The sequence below is a fragment of the Chrysemys picta genome, chromosome 11 (genome assembly GCF_011386835.1).
Source record: "Chrysemys picta bellii isolate R12L10 chromosome 11, ASM1138683v2, whole genome shotgun sequence".
Classification (NCBI taxonomy): Eukaryota; Metazoa; Chordata; order Testudines; family Emydidae; genus Chrysemys; species Chrysemys picta.
The window spans coordinates 80525844-80530746 of NC_088801.1; positions in this window are offsets into that span (position 1 = coordinate 80525844).

Genomic DNA, 4903 nt, shown 5'->3' on the forward strand with positions numbered 1-4903 from the left:
CCGGGCCCAAACCCGGGCCGGGGGTGCTGGGGCCTGGCCCGGGCCGGGGGTGCTGGGGGCAGAGCCGGGCCCGAACCCGGGCCGGGGGTGCTGGGGCCGGGCCTGGGCCGGGGGTGCTGGGGCCGGGCCAGGGCCGGGGGTGCTGGGGCTGGAGCCGGGCCCGGAGCCGGGCCGGGGGTGCTGGGGCCGGAGCCGGGCCGGAGCTGCTGGGGCCTGAGCTGGGCCGGAGCCACTGGGGTGCCGGGTGCCGCTCGGCCAGGGCCGCGCCTCCCCGGAGCTCTCCTCCTCGCGCCCCCCCGCCCCAGCTTACCTGCTGCTGCCTCCAGCTTGCCCCTGCTTCTTTTCAGACTTCCCGGGAAGATCTGATTGGCGGGAAGCAGGGGAGGGGGAGGAGCAGGGGGCGGAGTGTTCAGGGGAGGGGAGGAGGGGGAAGACAGCTGCGGGGCCGGACGGAGTGGTAAGGCTGCAGGGGATGGGGGGAGCCGGGAAGGGGCTTTGGGTGCCCAGCGGCGCTTGGCCTCCGCTTTTCTGTCTATTAATAGCCGACCCGGGGGAAATCCCGGACATTTTTAGATTTTTAAAAATCCCTCCCGGGCGGCTATTTATAGACCGAAAAGCTGGACTTGTCCGGGGAAATCCGGACATATGGTAGCCCTACAGGCCACTGTCTTCTGGGACACTCCATGGGCATGGGACCCCAGGCAGCCAGCCGTCCCTCATGCCTGAATCTCTGGGTCTCTACAAGTAAACACGCCTCACCTAGTTAACCATGGGTAAGGCTAAGATTTTGTCACAGATATTTTTAGTAAAAGTCATGGCAGGTCACGGGCAATAACGAAAAATTCAAGGAAGCCCGTGACCTGTCCATGACTTTTACTAAAAATATCCCTGACAAAATGGGGAGCTCAGCTGCAGGGTCCCCACACCGCTCGCAGGGGCTGGGCAGCTGTGGGGGCTCGCTGGTTGCTCCGAGGGCCTGCACCGCCTGTGGCAGCCAGGAGCTCCCCAGCTGTTTGCAGCTCCCAGCCGCTGCGAGCTGAAGTCACGGAGGTCTCTGGAAGTCACGGATTCCGTGGCTTCTGCAACCTCTGTGAAAAACTCATAGCCTTAGCCATGTGTAACCCAGGCCTGCTTGGTGTGGCGCTCTGTCCCCCTTTAGTGGCACCTAGACCAGGGCCGGCTCCAGGCACCAGCGCAGGAAGCAGGTGCTTGGGGTGGCCAACGGAAAGGGGCGGCACGTCCGGCTCTTCGGCGGCATTTGGCAGCGGGTCCCTCACTCCCTCTCGGAGGGAAGGACCTGCCGCCGAAGAAGTGAAGAAGGAAGCGGAGGCTGTAGAGCTGCCACCGGTCACGGCTTTGTTTTTTTTTTTTTTTTTTGCTGCTTGGGGCAGCAAAAATGCTGGAGCCGGCCCTGGTCACAGCCCGGGAGGAGGGGGGGCAGGGGAGACAGAGCCAGGGCTAGCGAAGGGTTAACACCAGCTCCTCTCCCAGACAGTCTGTGCAGAGTTGGGGGCTGGCTGGGGGCTGGTACCTTCCAGCCTCAGAAAGTCCCTGTCCCAATGAAGGCGGCAGCTGAGGTTGGGATGGAGGGGAAGGAGATGAAGCAGCTGAGAGCTGTTGTGGCTGGTGCTGGGAGAAGTGTGGAGAATAAAGAACAGGAATTAGAAACCCTGCGGCTCCTGGGTCTGAGTTACTGATAAGCTTGTTACATGATGCTGCTGCCTCCATTGTAAGTTTTGTCAATGAAACTAATGTCGACACAAAAAAAAATCGACAAAACATGTCCCCAATACGAATTTACATTTGCTCCCTGTGTCGACAGATCGTGTCCACATTCAGGGCACCATTGTTGACAAGATGAGCAATGCACTGTGAGTGTGTATCCCACAGTGCCTGGTGACACCATCTGTCGCTAGGTGTTGTGGGAAGGTGGAAACGGAGCGAGGTGCATCCTGGGATGTGCAAAATGTCCCATCATGCACAGCTTTGTGTCCCAGCCCTCCAATGGTTTCTGGCTTCCTTTTGCGCCATTTTTCCAACTATCAGTCTTTGCGAGCGCGACAGCATCTGCAGTGAGAGAGAATGGAACCCGCACTTCTCTCCTATGCGCTGTTAGCTGTCGTGAGGACATTGCACATGGCAGTACAGTTACTCGCAAAGGTACTGACAGAGAAGGAATTGCAGGCGCCCGAGTGTGATATGGACAGCAGTAACTTATCAATGCTTTTGGCATTCACAGAGCAGCTGCATACGATAGACCGTCGCTTTTGGGCTAGGGAAACAAGCCCTGGTTGGTGGGATCGCATTGTCATGCAGGTGTGGGTTGATGACCAGTGAGTACAGAACTTTAGGATGTGTAAAGCAACCTTCCTGGAGCTATGTGCTGAGATGGCCCCTGACCTGCGGCGCAAGGACACCGGAATGAGAGCTGCCCTTTCAGTAGAGAAGCATGTTGCAATCGCTGTGTGGAAGCTGGGGAATCCAGACTGCTACCGGTCAGTTGCAAATCAATTTGGAGTGTGGAAGTCCACTGCTGGGGCTGTCTTCCTCCACGTGTGCAGGGCAATAAATCGCATGCTGCTGCAGAGGACTGTGACTCTGGGAAATGTACATGAAATAGTGTCTGGCTTTGCAGAGATGGGTTTCCCTAACTGTGGCGGGACGATTGATGGCGCACACATTACAATTTTAGCGCAAGATCACCTTCCCTCTGAATACATCAGTAGGAAGGGATACTTCTCCGTGGTGTTGCATGCGTCTGTGGATCACCGTGGGCGTTTCAGAGACATCAATGCAGGCTGGTCTGGAAAGGTGCATGACGCTCGCATCTTCAGGAACAGTGGCCTGTACAGAAAGCTGCAGGCGGGGACTTTCTTTCCAGACCAGAAGATCACAGTGGGGGATGTGGAAATGCGCATAGTAATCCTGGGAGACCCGGCTTACCCCTTACAGCCCTGGCTCATGAAACCTTACACAGGGCCCCTGGACAGCAGTAAGGAGCAGAGCAGATGCTGCATGATAGTTGAAAGTGTCTTTGGCCATTTGAAAGCTCATTGGAGGTGTCTCTGTGGCAGGTAGACCTTACTGAGGATAATATTCCTGTGGTCGTAGCCACGTGCTGCACTTTGCATAATCGGTGTGAATCTCAGGGTGAAATGTTTGCTGAGGTGTGGAGCACTGAGGCAGAGCGCTTGGCTGCACAGTTTGAGCAGCCAGATGCTAGGGCTGTCAGAGGAGCCCAGAGGGCTGCTATTAACATCAGAGAGGCTTTGAGGAACCACTTTGACAATGAGGGGCACTAACACATGTCTGCCATGGAGTTGCTTCCCTGGGGCATCCATGTTAAATGTTGGGGCCCAAGATCCATGTGAGAAAATGCTTTAGAAGCCTGTTCCCGATACTGCACTTATTGCTATACGATTTTGTAGAACACAGAATAAAAACATTGTCCCATTAGAAACCTTTGCCTTTATTTATTGTTAAAACCTCACAAGTGTATGGAGCACCAACCCTCATTGTCCAAGCTGTGAGAGGGGGTGGAGTGATGGGGAAACTGAGGAGCACTGTGAAGTGAAAAGGAATGTGTGGGCATAGGGGGGGTGGGGTTGGCAAAGAATTGTGCATGTGCACGTGCTGCAGTGGAGGTCGACCCCAGATCTGTTCAGTCTGCAGATGTATTAAAGACTTGAGCATCTGTGTCTGATCCTCCATAACTTTTATCATCCACTCTGTCACTTGCCTAGCAAATGCTGCATTCTCTTTTCTGTCCTGTCTTTCGGCTTCCCAGCACTCTTTGTGTTCCGTAGTCTGTCTCTCATCGCGCTGCAGCACCTCTCTGAACATATCTTCTTTGCTGGGTCTTGGCTTCTTCCTTATCTGCCAAAGCCGGTCGGCAGGGGTGCGTGGTGCGTTCCTCGAGGTCTCGGCTGCTGTGGACAATACATAGAAGAGGGATTGTTACAGGGGATGGATCACTTGATGATTACCTGTTCTGTTCATTCCCTCTGGGGCACCTGGCCACTGTCGGAAGACAGGATACTGGGCTAGATGGACCTTTGGTCTGACCCAGTATGGCCATCCTTATGTTCTTACATTCCAGCAAACGATTGAAACATTTTGTTAACAAGGGCCTTTTGCAACTAGTAGCAATCACTTTATCACTGGCTCTGGGCAGGCACACAGCTCCGCAAGCACCCCAGTCATGGTGAGTGTTGGGATCCGGGGGAGGGTGGTTGTGCGTATGGAGAAAACAGTCACGGCTTGCAGTGCAGCTTTGCAGGGAACTCATTCTAAAATTATCACACACTTTTCCACAGGCGGGCACACCTCTAGCTGACATCTCACTGCTGCAGGTAAGCAGGGAAACCAGGACGCAACTACTGCATGCTTGTGGCTTTCACCCCGGTCTATATGCAGCTCAGCTATGTGCCGCTTTGTTCCCAGCTTCAGTGATTGCTAAATGGCAGGGGACAGTTTCCTACAATGGGGGAACTAACAAGGCTGCAATCCCTTGGAATCTGTGGCAGAGGATTAACAAGTACCTCTTGGAAACTTTCCAGAGCCCCTCTCTGGAGATTTCCATGGAGATCTTGATGTCCATCGACACCCTGCTTGGCAATGCAGATTAGCTGCATAGGACGATGTCCAGCTCTCATAAAAACACAACCTGCCTCCCACTCTTCTATTCCCTACACGAGCCACAGCAATTTACCTGGTGACTCATCTGCTTCCTGCTCCCCGGAGAGCACTTCTGGAGTGGAGAAAAGTTCCTGGCTGCCTGCCCCACCTGAAGACCCCTCTGGGAGCTACACATCCTCTTCTACCTCCACTTCTTCATCCAGAATTTCAGACTCCGGGTTAGCTACTCTTTTTGCTGCCTCTGAAGTATCCACGGGGCTATCGA